The following is a 25178-nucleotide window of genomic DNA, read 5'->3' as shown; positions in this document are numbered from 1 at the left end:
GTGACAAAACATTTCTTTTCTTCTTTCGTTTTCACATGAAAGGATGAGGTAATAAGGAGTTTGATGATATACATCGATTTAACCATAAATTATTAAATGCAAGTCTCCATAACCCAAAACGAAACCAAATTATTTTTCGGGCGAAGTTGTCAAGAAAGAAAACCAATATCGGTATAAACTGTATAGAGTCATTTTGAGTTAACAATTTTACCGATTTAAACCGTTACATCCATAGTACTATTAGAAGTCCATGATGATTTTACATGCTATGCTAGGTGATGGTGTTGTAATATAACGCTTCTGGTCCAGGTTCATTGTTAGGAAAAACAGTTTTTGATCCTAGCCCTAATTCATTCTTTCACTTAAAGATATTGAAATTTTGAAAATATATATGGTTACGACCCATTGATAAAAAAGAGAAGGCACTGGAACAGGAGCTACATACCTGTGTATAGAAAGTATACTATGTATTTTTTATCCCGCACATACATATTAAAATGGAAAAAATCGGGCGCAGGCCGTTTAAAAAAACAAACCTTTATATTATTATCATTATTATTTTATTTTTTTAAAACAACCATAGTACCTTCTCTATATATGTACATGAACATTTATAAAACATGTAGGCAAAACAAGTAATGTCAACGCACTCTCTGGTCTTGAAGAATTTTCAATAAGTAAATAGTGACGCAATAGTCGGGCATCGACAACAAAGTGGTCAGTTCATATATATATATTAGAAATATTAATACATATAGTGGGCAAAAAGTCCTGTTCTCACAACACTTTCTTGTCAATGAACTGACCGTGAGTCTTGCCCATCCTTTAAATAAATACCATTCTTACACGTAAATGTTTTTTTAAGATACAATGCAATATCAAATTTAAGACTGGAGAAATGAAACCATATCCATTAGTCAGAGCTGTGGGACCTCCCTAGATGTCATTCATCGCAGGTTTCGCGGTATTTTGGGTAAAAAATTACTCCTTTGACGAATATCCCATCAACCGATGGGGGTAAAACTCCCCTTTTGGCAGGGTCAAGCCATAATGCAGCCATTATAGGGCGCGGGCAGACCTATATAAACTCAACAACAATAATCGATGTGTACAAGTTTAATGAACGTTGAAAACAGTACACCAGGGCCCCGTTTTACTAACGGACTTACGTAAGCGTAACTCCAATATTTTCGTAAGTTTTTGCGTACGCACAATTTTTTAGCGTAACTTCGTTTTACTAAATAGTTCGTACGTAACATTTTGCGTAAAACTACGTTAAAAAAAGCATCCGTAAGTTTGTTATGAAAAACGTAAATATGGCCGACGGAAGAAATCCCCGACGTCGTGAACCCCGTAATTTTAACGATAGAGTAGATTTGTTAAATAATTTGAATGTTAGTGAGATGAAAGTTAAGTACAGGTTATCCAGGCAGTAAATAATTGATTTGCACGACCTCATTGAAGACGACATTAAACAAAAAACCATGCGAATTCATGTCATTCCAGCGATGACAAAGGTAAAAAAATGTTTATATTTGATGAGATAAAATCTGATGGTACAGTAATCGTTTCAATAGCTCGTTTCTATAGCATGAATTAAGGGGTCGGTATATAACGCAGCGATTAACGCAGCCAATATAAACATATAGGGAAAACGCAGCGGTAGCGCAGCCAATATAGCCATATAGGGAAAAGGTGTTAATGGCCCTATTACGGGGTACAAGTGTCATTGATTAAACAAACAAACATTGAAATCATTTATAAAGTGTCATTCTTAACAAAAATAACATATTGACAGAGATATTTGAGAAATGTACATTATTTATTAAACAAATATAAACAAATGAAAGAGGTATTTCTGAAGAACGAGCATGTAATAACATAACAGTTTGAACAAAGTATGATTAAAATACACTACATTTCAATATTTCAAGAGTGTCATTTGACATATATTTCATAAACAGATGCATAATGGATATGAAAATAAAACGTATTGGAAAATATGATACATAAAAAAACTTTTTCATATGAAAGGCGTGGTACACATGGCGCAATTACGAAATAATTTTGGATGAAGAAATATCTCGGGAATTATGATGTACGGTATAAATGCTATTGAAATAACAAATAAAGTACCTTATATTTAATAATGCTTTATTTGACTCATTTCTGTTAAATTTATTTACAAAGACCACACATGTACTAGCGAAACGTCAGATGGCGCATTTACACAATATTTATGGTACCATTTGTTGCAGTCGTCGCATTGAACCATATCATCAAAACATTCTGGAAGGTTACAAATGCAATAAGTTTTTATATTTATATATTTGGCGCTTTTCTTTTTCCGCAGACTGATGGTTTTACTTGTCAACGGAAATTCGGTTATATCTTCGTTTTCTAAACATTGGAGTAGATGAGATCGTAACTTGTTTGAATCGAATATTAATTGGAAACATAACATTTTACGAACACAGTAAGATGTTATAAAAGCAATGACATATAGTCCACAATCGATACTATGATTCTGTTTCATTATGTCTGGAATCAATACATTTATTTCGGCCGTGTTGTTAAATGCTCGCAGGAAGCTCTGGGACAATCGCCTCCCTTCGAGACTGCTCTGTGCCCTCGGTAATATACCAGATACAACAACCGTGGCCCTATGTATCAAATGAATGATATCAAAATATACAAATAATGGAAAAAAAAGTACAAATCAGAGGCTCCATTGAGTAATACAAGTCAAAACATTTTGGTGCATTATTAAAAAAACAGGCGACATACGTGGGGTTAGTCGCATGTACTTTCTCGCACAGCTCCTGTAAATCCGACAGGACATCTTCAAGGCCAGACCTCGGTATGTCATTGGCACCCGCCATAACAACCACCACCTGCAATGAAGCATGCAGGGGATTTCTTAATTTTATGACTGTTATTATACGGACGCGTGTTACATATTAGCACCTGTCCCTGGTCAAGTACATGACAAACGGATTAGCACGTTTATTGATAAACACGGACAGCTTCTGTTGGTTCATGATTACGTCTTATTAAGTCAAGCGGACAATTATATTGTATGTATATGTTTATTGCATGAAAACATTATACAACGTTTTTAGCAAAAACAAACAGTGAATGGAGAAAAGTACATGTACATTGAAAATTTTCAAGAGTATAAACAAACAGGAAAGATGTAACATCCTGCGACAATTGAATAAATGTTAGTAACATTAACAGTAAACATTTGTAGGCATTATCATAAATATAAAAAAGACGTTTTATTTAATAAAGAGTGTCTACGCTGAGTAGCAAAGAAAATAAATTTTGACAAATTGTATATTGTTGTTCTATGATTACTATTCATAATATTTTCAAATTTGTTAATATTAGGCCAGTGACAGTAGTATGGTTTAAAAAATTTAACTCTTAGGTCTCTATATTTTGGGCAGACAAGTAGAAAATGATATTCTGATTCTATCTGATTCATGTTGCATAGTGTACATACTCGGTCATTTAATGGCGTGTTGGTATACCTGCCAATCTCAATACCCAATCTGTGAGAGGAAATTCTAAATCTTGCTAAAGCATGTCGGAATTTGTATTCATGAATTACATCTAAATATTTTTCTCGTATAAAAGTGTGCTTAAAAATAGCATACGTTCTTAGTCTAGGCGAATTATTTATCTCAGAATACCAGCTTTGGCAATACGTATCCATTATTCTCCTCTTCATTACTTCTAGTGTGTAAATATCTATAGACTCATTTATCCAAATATCGGAGAAGCAGTACTCGTTCAAAATAGTTTTAACTTGAGAAGCCCAATTTTTATTTTTGTATGTCTTATTGTCGAAATCGTCCCTTCGTAGAAGCTTATATGTGCGTTTAACGAGACTGTTGTCCTTAAGTGAAATAACCTTATTTCAATAATTAATTAAATTAACTTTTCTGTAAATAGAAAGAGGAACCCTTCCTAATTCACCGTACAAAGCACTGAGATTCGTCGATTTTTTAGCTCCCAAAATATAACGCAAAAACCTCACATGAATCATTTCTATATCCGTTGCGGGATTCATTCCCCATATTTCCGAGCAAAAATTCAGAATAGAGCCTACTAAAACATCAAACAATTTTACTTTTTGATGAATAGGTAATTCAACGGTATTAAATATCTGGTATAGCTTAATAAGAGAAAACGATGCGTGCTCTGCAATCATTTTTTGAGACCTGTTGAAATTGCCGTTCTTAAAAAGGTTTATTCCCAAATATTTAAATGAATTAACGACTTCTATAGGTTCATTGTAGATATACAAGTTCACATGCGTGGCCCTCCCGTTTTCGAATATCATAGCTTTAGTTTTTGATACATTTATTTTTAGTCCCCAAGCGTTGCAGTAGGTTTCAACGTTGTGTAACATTTTTCTAAGACTTTCAGGAGATTTAGCAAAGAGCACCATATCGTCGGCATAGAATAGAAGAAAAAGTTTGATATCTTCCAAAGTAATTATTCCGGGTAAATCTGAGTTAATATTGTTAATTAGGTCATTAATGAAAAACATTGCCAAAAGAGGCGAACTGGGATCCCCCTGTTTAACACCAAGTCCGGTCGTTTCAAAGAAGGGGGACAACGACGATTGGTATCTGACGCACGATTTGACACAGTTATACATTGCTTGAAGAGCTTTAACAAAGTGGTCGCTTACATTTTCAGTTAACAACTTCTGCCATAGAAAGGTGTGGTCAATTCGGTCAAAAAATTGCTGATAATCAATAAACACACAATATAATTTTTAATTTTATTAAGAAGGATTTGTGAAAGGCTCTTATGAACAGAACAGAACAGAATATTTATTAGCTTATCGTCATAATAACACATATACAAACACAAAACATATATATAAGGCATGCAACAATTTTAACATATAGCATATTATTCGCTAAAATCATATGATTTTATTGTTTCTGGGATATAAATGTGAGAATGAATTAATATTAAATGGTGTAATTATTAATTGAATAGTTCATACAGTCGGACATTATTTAAGATCATGAGAAAAACGAAGATATCTGAGTATCAATGTTGGTTATACACATTTCTAATAATAATATTTCTGTGTCCAGTTTTGTGCAATTGTATATAATATTTTAATTTGCATCATATTTGAGAATAACATAACAATGTTAAAAGTCATCATTAATAGCTCGTATTCTGTTTAAGGCCTAATACTAGAAAACTTCTTAAACAAAAAACAACAACATGAATATAAGTGATTGAACTATACTTACCGACACCGATTGTATCAAGTCAAACACAATATCCAGGTCCATAAAGTCTTTGATTTTGTATCCTGGATAGCATAATGTCACTATATTTTCTGAGTCAATGGACTGGTGTAAGTATTTAACTTGACTTACACAGTATGTACAAATCTCTGGTTAAAAATTCAATATTTAAATAATGTCTTAAGAATCTATCACATACGCATTAAAATCAAACACTTCAAATACATCATAGAAATTATGCTATATTTTTTCCTATACAAACATTTTAGGCTCAGCCTACATTTTAAAAAGACGTCTAAATTTTAAAATTCTTTACAATAGTAAGTGTTTATATATATACAACGTATCCTTGGCATTATAACAACTAGCTAGTGAGAAATTTTATTTATTTTTAAAAAAAAATCAATTTATTATTTAATCGCATCTCTGACTTCTTAATGTGGTATTGTGTAAACACCTAGTTATTATATTAGTCAGGCAGGTGCATTGTTACCTTTGTGAGCACTTTTTCAGTCAAGAAGCATAGTTCGTAACTTACTGTCAATCATATTATAGCATTTAACTAAAATTTAGTCTACTTTCAGTACAGGTACAATGGTATGTAATCAGAGAAATATGATTTTAGAGTGCCGTAAGATCTTAAACAAGTTGAATCCAAGTTTGTGTATATATGGTATTAATATGAGCCATAATCAGTTGTAACTGAATCTATTAACTGGCGTAGATTGAAATTGGTATGATATAAGTGTGCAATAGAAGCCCTTTCATTTTGATCATAATTGAAATCTCCCAAAAAAGCGATCTTGACCTGTAATAGCTTTTTTGAGTTTTTGGAAAAGAACTGAATTATTTGAAAGTGTTGCTTCCTTTGGTGGGCAATAAGGCCTAAAAAAAAATAATTGTTTGGTAAGGGTTACATTCTTTTAAAAAATAGGTAGGGTATTTATCTTTTTTTATTTATTTATTTTATTAGGCTTTATATAGGAATGTCATTTTCATCATTCGAGAATGGTGTTAAAGTTATCTTCTGTATAAGCATTTAAGGTTTTAAACTACTGTAACGTGCGACGCCAATGAAACACCAACAGATCCCTTCAGAGAAAAGCATGATCGACCCTGAAGGGGTCCACTGGTCTTTATATACACTAACTTCTCTATTCTAACAGATACCGGGTTTTGCTAATTTGCATATTACCAACCAAGTTTACATACGTATACCGAACGTACTTCCGTTTTATACGGAATATTATTATGAACGCACATCCGCCCCCTACTGCGGACCGTTACACTATGAACGCACATCAGTTTTCATTTTTTTTTACTGACTATAAAAACGGTAGGGTCGGCGCCTATACCGTACGTAGGGTCGGGTAACCCGAGCCAAATGTATTTTTTTCAGGCCTAAACAAAACAAATGAATAAATTATTTCTGAGCTGTGTAATTGACATGATGGTGCAGTCACAGAGATGCTGTCCCAACTAGACCTCCTCCCACTTCAAGAGAGACGTCGCCACCAGCGGTTGACCTTTCTGTACAAGATGGTGAAAGGGCACGTACCGGCCATCAATATTGAACACTATCTCGCACCTTTGAGACCGAAACGAACAATTAGGGCTAAACGTTTTGAAAACTTTATCACCAAAAACATTGTGGAAAACTCAGTGAATAATAACAAACAGTGCTTTTCAAATATAGATAGTAGATCAGCCAATTTCAAGAACTCATTCTTCGTGAGAACTGTTCCAGAGTGGAATCAATTAAGTGACAGTGTGGTAGATTCATCAACCATAGATTGCTTCAAATCAGCTCTACTTACAGACAAATAAAAACTAATTTTATGCGCACACCCCCGTCAAGTGAAAGCCAGCATCTCTGTGACGCACCATCATGTCGAGAGCGGTAATCCCTAGTGATGAAGCGTGCTGCCGATCGCTGGATTTTCTCTAGTCGGTTGATGTCACTGGTTGAGTAGGGGTCCCAAATGACGCAGCCATACTCGAGCTTGGACCGAACTAGAGCCAGGTATGCGTTCCTCCTGCATTCTTTTGGACAGTACCGGAGGTTGCGACGTAGAAATCCAAGGGTTGAATTGGCCTTCTTTGCTATGTTGGTTATGTGGTTATTCCACTTCATATCTTCGGAGAATGTTATGCCGAGGTAGGGGTTGGTTTCTACACGTTGTAGTATGGAGTTGTTGATCTGGTAGAAGAAGCTGGATTTGTGCTTTGAGCTCAGAAGGTAGCACTTCTTCGCGTTAAACTTCATCCCCCAGTCATTGGCCCATTGTCGTAGAGCGTCTAGGTCTTGTTGCAGCTGTTTGTGGTCTCGGAACGAGTTAATCGCCCGGTATAGCAGGCAGTCGTCAGCAAAAAGTCGGATGGTGGACTTCACTCTCTCGGGCAAGTCGTTGATATGGCAGAGGAACAGCAAGGGTCCGAGCACAGTGCCTTGGGGGACGCCGGATCCAACGGGGACTTGCCGGGACTTCTCACCTTCAACGACGACACACATTTCTCGCAGAGTCAGGAAGTGGGAGATCCATTTCAGTAGTGGTCCTCGAATTCCATAATTCTCTAGCTTGAGGAGCAGTCGTTGATGAGGCACTGTGTCGAACGCCTTGCTGAAGTCCAGTATGATGGTATCCACCTGCTTGTTGCGATCGAAATGCCCAAGGAGATCATGTGCAGTGACGACGAGCTGGGATTCGCACGAGTAACCCGACCTGAAACCGTGGTTCAGAGATGTAAGAACGTTGTTGTTGTCTAGATGGTTGAGGATGTGGTGGCAAATGATGTGTTCCAGTAATTTGGAGACAACGCAGGTGAGAGACACAGGACGGTAGTTCTCAGCAGTGTGACGATCCCCCTTTTTGTAGACAGGCGCTACGTTGGCATTCCTCCAGTCATATGGCAGCTCACCGGTGTCAACTGAGCGCTGGAATATGGCAGTGATGGCAGGTGTGGCTTCCGCAGCACAAGACTGGAGAACGCGGTTTGGTAGCTCATCTGGTCCTGCCGCCTTGTTGACCTTGATGTTTCTTAGGAGTTTTAGTACTCCTTCAGCCCCAATTGTGAGTGGTGGAGTTTCGCTGTCAACTCGTTTTGGCAAGGGTGGAGTCTTCTGGTTTGCGTCATCCTTGGTGAAGACGGATTGGAATTGTTCGACGAGGATCTCGGCCCTACCTTTTGGGTCAGTGACAAGATGACCTTGACTGCGTAGAGGTGCGATGCCTATGTTGTCTTCATTCTTGGATTTGACGTACTGCCAAAAGGGTTTGGTGTTGTTTTCTTTCAGGCCTTCATCAATAACTTTGTTGATGTGGGTCCATTCGGCTTGCCGTAGGTGGCGCTTGCAGTCCTTTTGGCACTGTCTATATTTGGTCCAGTTGTTGGTTTTCTTGGCCTTCTTGTAAAGTTTGGCTTTGCGTCGTAGATGGCGTTTGACGGATCTGGTTATCCAGGGTGTTGAGTTCTTTCGTGTTTTCATCTTTGACGGGATATGTTTGGAAATTGCTGATTGGAGGTCTTCTTTAAATGTGTTCCATAGTTGATGAACTTATGTTTCGTCTTTATAAAGTTGTACAACTTTACTTGAGATGGCGGCAACGTTCGTCTTCAGGTCATCCCAGTTAGCTTTAGAGAAGATAAAGCATCGCCTTGGCTTCTGTTTGCTGTAGTAGGGTCTTGTATTCGAATCCACGACGACAATATCATGGTCGCTTATCCCTGGAGCAGTGGTACTTGATTTTATCAGAGACGGGTTGTTAGTAAAGGTCAGGTCCAACATTCTGTTTTCTCGGGTGGGCTCATCATGGGTCTGAGTGAGGTTGAAGTCGACGGAGAGGTCTAGTACCGCCTGTTGAACTGCCTTGTCGGAGTGTGTAAATAGAAAAATTTGCCTTTGCAGCAAAGTATTAAGGTTGACAATGTTTTAAGGTTGACAATGTTTATCATAAATTTCTCTTGTCAAAATGAACTCAATTTTGATTGTGTTTATATAAAATAATAATGTAAGTAGTTGCCACATTTTCCCATGATTATTTTATGAAATAATTTGGGTAAATCAAACAATTAAGAAATAACGGAAGATCTACACTGTACTTTATCTTTGATTTAGATTTAGCTAATACAGTATAATTTAGTATTTTAGTACTCCATATAAACAGCTGCTTCTGAGTCTTTAACGGTTTTTGAATAGGCGAAAGTTCCCTATAATCGCATTATTGTGCCTAGTATTTTAGAAGGTGTAAACAAAGGTCCATGCCTTTAATTTTAATACCTATCAATCCTTTATTTATGTTCATCATGAAAAGCATCCAACTTTGACACTGAAATTTAAGACATCCATTACGTTTTGAAGTATTTTGACTGTAAATCATATGACTGTAGCAATCATTGCTTTGGAACACGTTCAAAAGCACTGTAGTTTATCAAATGACCATATATCTCTATGCTGGTGGTCATAGCTGGGGGACACGTTCTAAAGCACTGTAGTTTAACAGTTGACCATATATCTTTATACTGGTGGTCATAGCTGGGGGACACGTTCTAAAGCACTGTAGTTTATCAAATGACCATATGTCTTTATACTGGTGGTCATAGCTGGGGGACACGTTCTAAAGCACTGTAGTTTATCAAATGACCATATATCTTTATACTGGTGGTCATAGCTGGGGGACACGTTCTAAAGCACTGTAGTTTATCAAATGACCATATATCTTTATACAGGTGATCATAGCTGGTGGACACGTTCTAAAGCACTGTAGTTTATCAAATGACCATATATCTTTATACTGGTAGTCATAGCTCGGGGACACATTCTAAAGCACTGTAGTTTATCAAATGACCATATATCTTTATACTGGTGATCATAGCTGGGGAACACATTCTAAAGCACTGTAGTTTATCAAATGACCATATATCTTTATACTGGTGATCATAGCTGGGGGACACGTTCTAAAGCACTGTAGTTTATCAAATGACCATATCTCTTTATACTGGTAGTAATAGCTGGGGGACACGTTCTAAAGCACTGTAGTTTATCAAATGACCATATCTCTTTATACTGGTAGTAATAGCTGGGGAACACATTCTAAAGCACTGTAGTTTATCAAATGACCATATATCTTTATACAGGTAGTCATAGCTCGGGGACACGTTCTAAAGCACTGTAGTTTATCAAATGACCATATATCTCTATACTGGTGATCATAGCTGGGGAACACGTACTAAAGCACTGTAGTTTATCAAATGACCATATATCTTTATACTGGTAGTAATAGCTTTGGGACACGTTCTAAAGCACTGTAGTTTATCAAATGACCATATATCTCTATGCTGGTGGTCATAGCTGGGGGACACGTTCTAAAGCACTGTAGTTTATCAAATGACCATATATCTTTATGCTGGTGATCATAGCTGGGTTACACGTTCTAAAGCACTGTAGTTTATCAAATGACCATATATCTTTATGCTGGTGATCATAGCTGGGGGACACGTTCTAAAGCACTGTAGTTTATCAAATGGCCATATATCTTTATACTGGTAGTAATAGCTTTGGGACACGTTCTAAAGCACTGTAGTTTATCAAATGACCATATATCTCTATGCTGGTGGTCATAGCTGGGGGACACGTTCTAAAGCACTGTAGTTTATCAAATGACCATATATCTTTATGCTGGTGATCATAGCTGGGTTACACGTTCTAAAGCACTGTAGTTTATCAAATGACCATATATCTTTATACTGGTGGTCATAGCTGGGGGACACGTTCTAAAGCACTGTAGTTTATCAAATGACCATATATCTTTATACAGGTGATCATAGCTGGGGGACACGTTCTAAAGCACTGTAGTTTATCAAATGACCATATATCTTTATACAGGTAGTCATAGCTCGGGGACACATTCTAAAGCACTGTAGTTTATCAAATGACCATATCTTTATACTGGTGATCATAGCTGGGGGACACATTCTAAAGCACTGTAGTTTATCAAATGACCATATATCTTTATACTGGTAGTAATAGCTCGGGGACACGTTCTAAAGCACTGTAGTTTATCAAATGACCATATATCTCTATACTGGTGATCATAGCTGGGGAACACGTTCTAAAGCACTGTAGTTTATCAAATGACCATATATCTCTATACTGGTAGTAATAGCTTGGGGACACGTTCTAAAGCACTGTAGTTTATCAAATGACCATATATCTCTATACTGGTGGTCATAGCTGGGGGACACGTTCTAAAGCACTGTAGTTTATCAAATGACCATATATCTTTATGCTGGTGATCATAGCTGGGGGACACGTTCTAAAGCACTGTAGTTTATCAAATGACCATATATCTTTATGCTGGTGATCATAGCTGGGTTACACGTTCAAAAGCACTGTAGTTTATCAAATGACCATATATCTTTATGCTGGTGATCATAGCTGGGGGACACGCTCTAAAGCACTGTAGTTTATCAAATGACCATATATCTTTATACAGGTAGTCATAGCTCGGGGTCACGTTCTAAAGCACTGTAGTTTATCAAATGACCATATATCTTTATACAGGTGGTCATAGCTGGGGGACACGTTCTAAAGCACTGTAGTTTATCAAATGACCATATATCTCTATACAGGTGGTCATAGCTGGGGGACACGTTCTAAAGCACTGTAGTTTATCAAATGACCATATATCTCTATACTGGTGGTCATAGCTGGGGGACACGTTCTAAAGCACTGTAGTTTATCAAATGACCATATATCTTTATACTGGTAGTCATAGCTGGGGGACACGTTCTAAAGCACTGTAGTTTATCAAATGACCATATATCTTTATACTGGTAGTCATAGCTGGGTACACGTTCTAAAGCACTGTAGTTTATCAAATGACCATATATCTCTATACTGGTAGTAATAGCTTGGGGACACGTTCTAAAGCACTGTAGTTTATCAGGTGACCATATATCTCTATACTGGTAGTAATAGCTTGGGGACACGTTCTAAAGCACTGTAGTTTATCAGATGACCATATATCTCTATACTGGTAGTAATAGCTTGGGGACACGTTCTAAAGCACTGTAGTTTATCAAATGACCATATATCTCTATACTGGTAGTAATAGCTTGGGGACACGTTCTAAAGCACTGTAGTTTATCAAATGACCATATATCTCTATACTGGTAGTAATAGCTTGGGGACACGTAATTTGTTAAGTGTTAAATCATAAGGAAAGGAGTGTTAAAACAAAAATATCAAAAGCTGGAACCCTTTAGCAAAATAATGTTGAAGACCACAATTTCAAACGTGTATTCAAAATTAATTACGGCTGATGTGTTGTTTGATTGGTTGATTGACAATGTATCATGTGATATAATGAATGTTTCCATAAGGGGCCAACATATCCACCATTTTTGTTAAAGTCCCGGTGGCTGTGTTGACTAGCCGGCTGTTTTTTTTACTGTTCACTTGGTTTTTCCTGGCGTGGGTTTGAACCCCACAAAAGCCAAAATAAATTTTTATGCACTGGATTTTTTTCTGCATTATTCATAACATAAAAAAATGATAAAAATAGTTTTTTTCAGATGCATTACCGGGAAAACTAATATTTGGTCCAAAAACAAAAGCGAGTCACTTTTAAGTACTGCATTCAGTTTACTTGGTGTATGCCTTCCAGATGCGCAGTCAGGCTTTACTGAATGTTACGCACGAAAGGGGGATGGTGTTGAAGGAGGAATATCCCTGTAGCTGTAGGGGGGCTCCCCAAGGAAAAAAAATGAAATATAGAACTAACATGTTGGGCACTGATGTGTATTTGGAGGGATTTATAGGTTCGGGGCCGACGACCTTGTAGTAACCAAGTGATTGATTTAGGCTCAGTAAGCTATCCAACACAGAGAAAAAATGCTTACTATAGCTGATCTTCCCTTTATTCTGATATCAATATTTAGCTTAGCCCTTGAATTTGATGCCATTTTTTGCCATATTTATTTTTTCATTTTTCAAATTGATGTTACACACATGCGTAAGTGCATAATGCTGGCTACGCCCCAGCCTTCAATGCTTCATATGAGTAGTTATGGCGGTGACAGCTGATGTGAAGTTCTAAATCTTAAGCAATGCAGTTTATCAACTGATCACCTGGAATCATGACTTGAAATTGGATGTTCACCTGGATACACTTGAGGAGCAAAGAGGTCATGTTATGTTTGGAAAACTATGAAAAAAAAGTTGTTTGATTTGAAGTCTACAGATAAAACTCAGGATCTATACAAGTGTAAGAAATGTGGTTAGAATCAGTAAAGACTTAAAAGAAAGTCTTCACTGGATGTGTTAAGAAATAGGTAACTTTTGGTTTAATGAAGACATGGAATTAGAGAAAAAAGGTCACATTGGATTAAGAAAGTGATCTACAAGAATAGGTTTATGTGAAGAAAACTACTAGCTCAACAATTGGATTCACCTGAGGAGTTACAAGAACATTGGATTAAGAAGATATACAAAAATAGGTTGGATTATGTGAAGCAACTACTAGTTAAACGGATTTGGATTCACCTGAGGAATTACAAGAAACTATATGATAAAGGTCTTTTTTACTGTGCTTTGAAAAAAGTTCATCTGAAATGGGCCAAAGTTGAAGAGAAGATTGAAAAAATATGAAAGAATTGTGTGGATTTTAGATGACATGATTGAGTCTGTGACAAAAAACACTTCCATTGTTGGTAGTTTTCTATGCTTGGTGAAATTGAGAAATAATTTTTCATACAAGTATGGTTACTTATCTGCATGGAAAAATCAACATAAGCGGAACTTATGTGAACTGTGCCACAAATTAATTCTCCTGAAAGTACACAGTAACTATTATACACTTTCGTTTGCAAATCACCCTGGAATACTTAGATCAAGGGTCTGAAGCATTGATTGATCTTGGCTTTTGTTCACGCTTAAACCACCAAGTGAATTTCCTTTCAAGTCTGACAGCTATGGCCTGTCATTTAACTTCATGCATCATTTTGCTAACATCATCTGCAATTTGACCTGTTGTTTAACTAATCACATAGAACTTTCTACCAAAAAAGTGGGCTCATTTCCACACAAACCATCCATGTTCAGTTTGCATTGATCTCCCCTTCACCAGGGTTTTAAAGTATGCTTGCAACAACTGCATGGTTACAAAGGGAAATCTTTAAAGAGTTGATCATGACTACCTGGGTTATCTTTTAAGAGTTGATCATTACCGTACTACCTGGGATATCTTTGAAGAGGGGATCATGAATATCTGGGATATTTTTTAAGAGTTGATCATGACTACCTGGGATATCTGTGAAAAGGGGATCATGACTACCTGGGATATCTTTTAGAGGTGATCATGAATATCTGGGATATCTTTTAATAGTTGATCATGACTACCTGGGATATCTTTGAAGAGGTGATCATGACTACCTGGGATATCTTTGAAGAGGTGATCATGAATATCTGGGATATTTTTAAAGAGTTGATCATGACTACCTAGGATATCTTTGAAGAGGTGATCATGAATACCTGAGATATTTTTGAAGAGGTGATGATCATGAATATCTGGGATATTTTTAAAGAGTTGATCATGACTACCTAGGATATCTTTAAAGAGGTGATCATGAATACCTGAGATATCTTTGAAGAGTTGATCATGACTGCCTGGGATATCTTTGTGAAGAGGTGATCATGACTATCTGGGATAGATATCTTTGAAGAGGTGATCATGACTACCTGGGATAGATATCTTTGAAGAGGTGACCATGAATAACTGGGATATCTTTGAAGAGGTGATCATGAATAACTGGGATATCTTTGAAGAGGTGATCATGAATACCTGGGATATCTTTTAAGAGGTGACCATGCATACCTGGGATAACTTGAAAGAGTTTATCGTGACTACCTTTACCTGGGATATCTTTGAAGAGTTCATCATGACTACCTGAAGGTGGTATAAATTAACCATCTGCTTTTTGCAAAATGGAAAAATGATTTTAATCATGCCTTAATACATGTAACAGATACTTTTTCAAGCTTCCTGTTGACCTTATAAGGATTGTAGTAATCACTTCATACAAGAAATCAACATTTTTAAATACTTTATTTGAAATCATAATATGAAAATAAAATAAATCCATTCAAACAAGTGCTGACACAGCAATTTGACAAATGTTCTGGACAGGGTTTACTTTACACAGAAAGCCAATTGTTCAATGTTCTGTTTGCATACATAAAAGCCCATATTAGGGAGAAACATTTACAAATGTGCATCATGATGAACCCACTGGTTCAATGACATTTTAAAAGTTTGAAGGCAAAAGCTGTTACATTTGAGATGAACAGTTACCTTAAATGGAGCTTTAAGCAAAAATCTTAGCAATACACAATCTAATATAAAAGTAAGGTAAAAAAAGTTCTTAGTTTCAGCTAACTTCTAAAATAAATAGGGTTGGTCAGTATGCTTTTTTTCTAAAAAAAACAAGAGGCCCATGAGTGCCTATGCTCTAGTGGCATGGCTCATGTGGTTATTTTTGATCTAGAGCATGTTTGTATGAGTAATAGCCAACAAACATATTGTTCACGTTTTGTGTTTGAGTTAGCTTAAAACGTTGCACATTTAACATCTGAGAACAGAAAGTGTTGTAAGCAGATTAGTTGCATGAACTACTAGTATTCTAATATGTGCCAAGTAAAGGTCATCTGAGGAGAATAAAATTTGCTACAAAACTGTACTATTGGTCAAATTTTCATTTTTGTAGCTTTAAAAGGACTAAATGGATGGTGGCCCCGGCCCAGGGCACATAATTTCAACTGTTTTGCTAGACAGTCTACATATAATGCTCCACAACAAATATCAAAGATATGAGCCTTGTGGTTTGAAACAAGAAGATTTTGAAAATATTTCTTAAAAAACTTGTGACCCCTGGGGGCAGTGCCAGTTTTGACCCTAGGGGCATAATTTGAACAACCATGGTAGCAGACCAATAAAATAATCCTTATTCAAAATAACAAGGGTCTGCATAGTTGTTTCAGACATAAAGATTTTCAAACATTTCCCAATTTAGTATACCAAACCGGTGAACCCAGTGGCGTGGCCAATAATGACCCCAGGGGCCTAATTTGAGCAATTTTTCACATGCATTTGTGACTTTACATGTAAACTTGTCTAAAAATAGACTTCGCTCATGTAGACTTGGCTAAAAATAGCATTTTTTTTTACTTTTGAGACCCATAATCTAGGTATGCATGGGCAGATCTGGTTTTCGAAAGGAACCAAGCTCTAATTGATGTACAAGTTTCATCTATATACAATTAAAACTGAAGACTGTACCATGTTCACAAGCAATTGTTTACAGTCGCACAGACGTTCAAGGCCCATAATCTAGGCATGCATGGGCAGATCTGACTGGTTTTCGAAAGGAACCGAGCTCTATTGGATATCTAAATACTGTTTTATTGAGATACAATCATAACTAAAGACTGTATGGTGTTCACAAGCAATTGTTTACAGGCGCTAGGAAGCACATACTACGTACACATTACCATCACATCAGATATTCTGATCTTTGGCCAGTAAAGCTAAAATTAAAACCGTGATAATGTACCAAAACTACCTATATCAGGGTATATCACTATTGTATTCTTTTTAGGATATACAAGAGCTGTCATGGGGCAGTGCCCTCAACTATATGCTGCTTTGTCTTAGAAATGAATACAATAATGATAAAGGTAATATGCAATAAAGAGACAAAATAAAAATTAAGCATGAAATGCTGCAATGCAAAAAAAACAACAAGTTTTCAATGATTGACAGACAAACCTAATTAATTAAGCCTTTGTTGTGCGATTAAGTTTCAATATTTTTTTGTTTTAGTGACCTTGATCCTATGGGCCCCGAAAGCAATTCTATAATACTTTGTATACTAAGTTTGTAGATGTATTTGATGCTGCCCTCCTCCTGGCCTGCCAACACAATGACACAGTCATGTCATTTTTATAACCAGGTTTCACTTTACAGGTTAACAAGAGCTGTCGTAAAACAGTGCGCTCTACTACGCCTCTTGGAATTGGACGTAAATACAATAATAGTGTGATATGTGCCTGTAAAAAGCAATAAAACAATCAAATAAAAAAAGTGAATAAGAATCACAATGTGACAAAACAAGGTTTGATTTGGTTAAGATTATAAAAATATGCCTGTCAAAATAAAAAAAAAACAAGACGCCAACGCGGCAACGCCGCATAAAGCTTAATTTTTTATTTGACAATGCAATTTTGCAAACCTAGGATTTGAGCTAATGACCTAGTATTTTTAACCAAAAAGACCCATATTTATATTTATCGGAGATATCATTCATACAAATAACCTGATCAACAGAAATTATTCCATTTGTGTGAGGAAAAACGAACATTTTATAAATACATCAGCTTTTCCAAAAAGATCTGTCCCAGAGACCTAGTGTTTGACCCTAGATGACACACTTTATCATCTAAGATTTCATGTACACAAATATTTTTAAAGTTAATTAAAATTTGAATTTTTGAAAAATATGGTTAGATCTGAAATTCATGATTGGGATGTGTGTTTATAAAATAACAATTGAATTTAGTTATTAACTGATATGGATAGCTTTGGTAAGCATAGATTTTTTTTATGACATCAGGAAAGTATTTCCTAAGATTTGACCTAGTGACCTAGTTTTTGATCTGAGGTGACCTATATTCACAAATGATTAAGACAACATGTAGACAAATATTCTGACCAAGTTTAAAAAAGATTTGACTAAAATTAATGAATTTTTATGACTGTGGGATTCTTTCTTCTAAAATTTTACCTTGTGACCTAGGTTTTGACCGGGGATGACCCATATTATAAAACTTTTAAGATATTATGCAGACAAATATTCTGACCAAGTTTCATAAAGATTTGACAAAAATTGTTCAATTTATGATGTGGAATGATTTTCCTAAGATTTGACCTAGTGACCTAGAATTTGACCCGGGATGACCCATATTAAAAAACTTTCAAGATAGTATGCAGACAAATATTCTGACCAAGTTTCATAAAGATATGAAAAAAATGTTGAATTTATGACATGGAAATATTTTCTCTAAGATGTGACCTAGTGACCTAGAATTTGACCAGGGATGACCCATATTCATACATCTTCAAGATAACATGCCAACAAATAGTCTGACCAAGTTTGATTACCATTGGATAAAAACTCTTGATTTTATTACATAAAATGAAAACTTTAACGCAGAATTGTTAATGATAGTATAGCCCACCTATTCTTCGAATAGTCGAGCTAAAAATGAACAAATAATAATTTGCAATGCTAATAAGCTCTTGCTCAATTTCATCATGTCCCTTTCACATATGAGTTGGACTGATATATCAATCACTAAATATTAATGGTCCTAGGTCAAAGAATTCAAGGTTCATTGTGCAGAATAACCACTGTTAGCCATTACCTTCACCTTCGACCAAAAAACTCCGAAAACAATACTTGTCATGTTCTGGTCAAATATAACCTACCATTAATGTTTCATGGTGTGAAGTCAACCTACAAAATGTATTTTCAAATTATTCAAAAATATAAATGTGTCTGTTTGAAATATAAACGTGTCTGTTTGAAAACATATGCTAAAACATATGCCCATTTGTTTTTACAATAGTGGCATAATACATATAAAATACAATAAATCAATGACACAATGCAGCACAAAAGAGGTCTTTTATATCACAGATTCTCTGCAAGCCAAGGTAGGGTAATTCCATCCAAAGAGCATGCAAACTGACAACAGCTTGTTGAAGAGATTTTCCTGAGGAACAATCCTGGGTATTCATTCCCTTCCTTCTGTCATAGTAGAGACGTTTCAAACTGACAGCCTGCAATTTTAATGTACATATTTGAAAACTGTTTATATTCAGTGACTTTTTATAAATTTTTTTACATAAAGTGATGTTACATAAAATGTTGCCCATATACAACTAGAACTGTAAGCCATAGGCTAACGAATACCCCCCACCCCTCCATGTCTAGGTTGTTTGCCCTGGAGTTAGGCCTGACAAAGCTAATTTTGCCTACAAGGGGAGATAACTCCAGTCTGGGTCATGTGACCTGTACCAAATTCACAGAGGCGAAAGTTTACAACATGGCCATTAATTTCTGAAAGTTTGATAAAGATTTGTTGAATAATAACAAAGATGAATCCCGGACAGGGCTTATTTTGCCTACTTTAACACATCAAGGGGAGATAACTCCAGTCAGGGTCATGTGACCTGTACCAAATTCACAGAGGCGAAAGTTTACAACATGGCCATTAATTTCTGAAAGTTTGATAAAGATTTGTTGAATAATAACAAAGATGAATCCCGGACAGGGCTTATTTTGCCTACTTTAACACATCAAGGGGAGATAACTCCAGTCAGGGTCATGTGACCTGTACCAAATTCACAGAGGCGAAAGTTTACAACATGGCCATTAATTTCTGAAAGTTTGATAAAGATTTGTTGAATAATAACAAAGATGAATCCCGGACAGGGCTTATTTTGCCTACTTTAACACATCAAGGGGAGATAACTCTGGTCAGGGTCATGTGACCCGTACCAATTTCACAGAGGCGCAAGTTTACATCATGGCCATTAATTTCTGAAAGTTTGATAAAGATTTGTTGAATAATAACAAAGATGAATCCCGGACAGGGCTTATTTTGCCTACTTTAACACATCAAGGGGAGATAACTCTGGTCAGGGTCATGTGACCCGTACCAATTTCACAGAGGCGCAAGTTTACATCATGGCCATTAATATCTGAAAGTTTGAAAAAGATTTGTTCAATAACGACAAAGATGAATCCCGGACAAAAAAAAAACGGACGGACAGACGGACAGACAGACAGACGGACAACCCGATTCCAGTATACCCCCCCCAAACTTTGTTTTGGGGGGTATAATAAAATGATTAAACAGACTATCATAAACAATAAGTCTACAAGTACGGTATAAGGCCTTAAAGGGACTGTACACCAGATTGGCACTAAAAAAGTTTTTTTTCTGTAACATATCTCAGGACAATTATTTAATAGAATGTGTTACGCTTTTATGTCATAATTGTAAAAAAAGTACAAACATGTAAAAAAAATGTGTCACCGAAATTGAAGTCCAGTGTTGTATCAACTGTGCTACGAAGGCTTACTTCAATCAAGTGGTATATTAAAGCTATACACCTAACTTGGTTATATCATGTGATAACATCGACTAGCCAATCACGCATAAGAAATTAATTCTACTAGGTAGACATACCCAGTAATCTTTTTGAATGGAAAAATATGAAATAACTGCTAAACTTAATAAACTTGCAATTTGATCATCTGGTGCACACTGTTGCTTTAACAGCAATTAAAAAAACAACACATTCATGAAACAAATTATATAATTTACTTTGCCTGTATATAATTATTTAAAACTATATTTATTTATTTTAAATTATTTTTCGTTTTAAATACAGAAATGCTTATGCTGAGGACTTGGAAAGTTCTATTCTTACACATGGAAGTGGTGCAGAATGTATCCATTAATAGCCACGGCCGCAGATGTAATTCTGTAGATGTTTTCATGGACTCAACGGCATGGTCAACTGTTGGTCCAGGCAGCGATATATCTGCCATCTCTGTGGAAGGCTCTGGATGAAGGGCGGCAAAGGTCCATGACCAACTCCTAATAGCAAAATGAATTATTATTCAGAGTATGAGATGCACTATTTATTGAACATGTAAATGTACATGGGTATATCATTTTTGTTCTCACTCATCAACTCAATACTCTTTAAATCGTTGTTTATATTTCAATCCTGTACTTGTGTATAGACCTGTACTTGTTCATAAACATTTCCTTTAGGCCTGGCGGAAACAATAAATGTCTTATCATACAAAATTACAAACACAAAGCACAGTCTTACCAGTTGGCGTTTCAACACAGTTTGTTCTTCAACATTCCAGAAGCAAGCACGTGTAGACAGACACCAAGCACACACTTTAGGGTGATAGTGGTGGTGGTCATTTTGTGCTATTGTGCATCTAATAGCTTGTTAACTGCTACAGGTCTTTTTAGGCCAAATCTAAAAAAAATGAACATCTGTCAATTGACCTACAGTGCATGAGAAAGTCACCTTTATAGAGTTATATGGTAAGAGAATTTAATAAAAAAACAGAGCTTTTAAGGTAAAGTCCAATCAAAATCTCTAATATAAATGTGTATGGTCAGTGGAATAAGAACACAGCTGAAGACAATATACTTCCTGCCATATAAACCAGTGTTAGGTATAGATATGTACCGGAGTATATACAGTCATCTGTTAACTACATTGCTCTAGAACGTGTCCCAAAGCTATGATAACTAGTATAGAGATATATGGTCATTTGATAAACTATAGTGCTTTAGAACATGTCCCCCAGCTATGACTACCTGTATAAAGATATATGGTCATTTGATAAACTACAGTGCTTTAGAACGTGTCCCCCAGCTATGACTACCAGTATAAAGATATATGGTCATTTGATAAACTACAGTGCTTTAGAACGTGTCCTCCAGCTATGACTACCTGTATAAAGATATATGGTCATTTGACAAACTACAGTGCTTTAGAATGTGTCCCAAAGCTATTACTATCAGTATAACGATATATGGTCATTTGATAAACTACAGTGCTTTAGAACGTGTCCTCGAGCTATGACTACCTGTATAAAGATATATGGTCATTTGACAAACTACAGTGCTTTAGAACATGTCCCAAAGCTATTACTACCAGTATCAAGATATAAGGTCATTTGATAAACTACAGTGCTTTAGAACGTGTACCCCAGCTATGACTACCAGTATAAAGATATATGGTCATTTGATAAACTACAGTGCTTTAGAACGTGTCCAAATGCTATTACTACCAGTATAAAGATATATGGTCATTTGATAAACTACAGTGCTTTAGAACGTGTCCCCGAGCTATGACTACCTGTATAAAGATATATGGTCATTTTATAAACTACAGTGCTTTAGAACGTGTCCCCCAGCTACGACTACCTGTATAAAGATATATGGTCATTTGATAAACTACAGTGCTTTAGAACGTGTACCCCAGCTATGACTACCAGTATAAAGATATATGGTGATTTGATAAACTACAGTGCTTTAGAACGTGTCCCCCAGCTATGACTACCTGTATAAAGATATATGGTGATTTGATAAACTACAGTGCTTTAGAATGTGTCTCCCAGCTATGACTACCTGTATAAAGATATATGGTCATTTGATAAACTACAGTGCTTTAGAATGTGTCCCCCAGCTATGACTACCAGTATAAAGATATATGGTCATTTGATAAACTACAGTGCTTTAGAACGTGTCCCCAGCTATTACTACCAGTATAAAGATATATGGTCATTTGATAAACTACAGTGCTTTAGAACGTGTCCCCCAGCTATGACTACCAGTATAACGATATATGGTGATTTGATAAACTACAGTGCTTTAGAACGTGTCCCAAAGCTATGACTACCAGTATAACGATATATGGTGATCTGATAAACTACAGTGCTTTAGAACGTGTCCCCCAGCTATGACTACCAGTATAAAGATATATGGTCATTTGATAAACTACAGTGCTTTAGAACGTGTCCCCCAGCTATGACTACCTGCATAAAGATATATGGTCATTTGATAAACTACAGTGCTTTAGAACATGTTCTCCAGCTATGACTACCAGTACAAAGATATATGGTCATTTGATAAACTACAGTGCTTTAGAACGTGTCCCCCAGCTATGACTACCAGTATAAAGATATATGGTCATTTGATAAACTACAGTGATTTAGAACGTGTCCCAAAGCTATGACTACCAGTATAAAGATATATGGTCATTTGATAAACTACAGTGCTTTAGAATGTGTCCCCCAGCTATGACTACCAGTATAAAGATATATGGTCATTTGATAAACTACAGTGCTTTAGAACGTGTCCCAAAGCTATTACTACCAGTATAAAGATATATGGTCATTTGATAATCTACAGTGCTTTAGAATTAGTCCCCCACCTATGATCACCAGTATAAAGATATATGGTCATTTGATACTACAGTGCTTTAGAACGTGTCCAAATGCTATTACTACCAGTATAAAGATATATGGTCATTTGATAAACTACAGTGCTTTAGAACGTGTCCCCGAGCTATGACTACCTGTATAAAGATATATGGTCATTTTATAAACTACAGTGCTTTAGAACGTGTCCCCCAGCTATGACTACCTGTTGAAAGATATATGGTCATTTGATAAACTACAGTGCTTTAGAACGTGTCTCAAAGCTTTTACTACCTGTATAAAGATATATGGTCATTTGATAAACTACAGTGCTTTAGAACGTGTCCCCCAGCTATGACTACCAGTATAAAGATATATGGTCATTTGATAAACTACAGTGCTTTAGAACGTGTCCCACAGCTATGACTACCTGTATAAAGATATATGGTCATTTGATAAACTACAGTGCTTTAGAACGTGTCCCCCAGCTATGACTACCAGTATAAAGATATATGGTCATTTGATAAACTACAGTGCTTTAGAACGTATCCCAAAGCTATTACTACCAGTGTAAAGATATATGGTCATTTGATAATCTACAGTGCTTTAGAATGTGTCCCCCACCTATGATCACCAGTATAAAGATATATTGTCATTTGATAAACTACAGTGGTTTAGAAAGTGTCCTCGAGCTATGACTACCTATATAAAGATATATGGTCATTTGATAAACTACAGTGCTTTAGAATGTGTCCCAATACTATTACTACCAGTATAAAGATATATGGTCATTTGATAAACTACAGTGCTTTAGAACGTGTCCCCGAGCTATGACTACCTGTATAAAGATATATGGTCATTTGATAAACTACAGTGCTTTAGAACGTGTCCCCGAGCTATGACTACCTGTTAAAAGATATATGGTCATTTGATAAACTACAGTGCTTTAGAACGTGTCCCAAAGCTATTACCACCTGTATAAAGATATATGGTGATTTGATAAACTACAGTGCTTTAGAACGTGTCCCCCAGCTATGACTACCAGTATAAAGATATATGGTCATTTGATAAACTACAGTGCTGTAGAACATGAGGCCCAACTAGGACTACCATTATAAAGCCAATTGTCATTTGTTTAACTTGTTTAGGTTAGTTTAGGTTAAATGTCAATAAATTTTGTAAAGGTCAAAATTCAGCTCATTCCCACCAAATCACTGTGTGCTTTGCTGAAAAAAAATGATTTGCAAGCATCAATAGTTAAATAATGCATAAAATTATGGAAATATTTAATACCGTCTTCCCAAAATTCTTCGTACTAGAGTCAGGCACAAATTATCTTGCATTTCCAGCTCCTGGATTTTCCTTAAAGCCTCTTCCAAGGTTTTACAAACCAGCAATTTTGTTCGCTGTGGTGTACTCATGTGTTGTACACAGATATCAATGACGTAATTGTGTAAACACGCACCTGCCTAAATCCACACTGTCGTTTATCAAAATCCATACTGTATTTAATTTTTACGGTGTAGGACTCCTGTCAATAGGAAGAATTTCGTGAACGAAAATAATAACAGCAACAAAATTTCTAATTTCCTACAAAGTAAGATATCTATAGCTTAATAACTGACCGAACTAATTTTTCAACTGTATGTGCTCCTACATATCATTTTCAAAATATCAGAACAATATACCAAAATAAAGAACAAACGAAATTCGTTCGAAAACTCTATTGTAAGTAGTCACTCACCGAAACTTGCCGGCCGATGATTGGAAGATGCTTGGAACGATGTGTATGCATACATCATTTGAAACATA

At 36.0% G+C, this 25178-nt stretch overlaps 2 long non-coding RNA genes across 2 annotated transcripts; both read right to left on the bottom strand.

The window, feature by feature from the left end:
• Positions 1 to 1153: 1153 nt before the first annotated feature.
• On the bottom strand, positions 1154 to 6806 carry LOC128239748 (uncharacterized). Its single transcript, XR_008261912.1, has 3 exons — positions 5289 to 6806; positions 2788 to 2894; positions 1154 to 2663 (listed from the first exon to the last, which is right to left on the bottom strand). It is a non-coding gene; the product is annotated as an uncharacterized LOC128239748 (long non-coding RNA).
• An 8568-nt stretch (positions 6807 to 15374) lies between these two features.
• Positions 15375 to 24791, bottom strand: LOC128239710 (uncharacterized). The gene is made up of 4 exons (XR_008261907.1): positions 24660 to 24791; positions 21254 to 21412; positions 20843 to 21012; positions 15375 to 19183 (listed from the first exon to the last, which is right to left on the bottom strand). It is a non-coding gene; the product is annotated as an uncharacterized LOC128239710 (long non-coding RNA).
• Positions 24792 to 25178: the final 387 nt, after the last annotated feature.

The sequence above is a fragment of the Mya arenaria genome, chromosome 1 (assembly GCF_026914265.1).
Source record: "Mya arenaria isolate MELC-2E11 chromosome 1, ASM2691426v1".
Taxonomy (NCBI): Eukaryota; Metazoa; Mollusca; class Bivalvia; order Myida; family Myidae; genus Mya; species Mya arenaria.
Note: the sequence above shows the minus strand (reverse complement) of the source record. Positions and strands in the feature narration are given on the sequence as shown.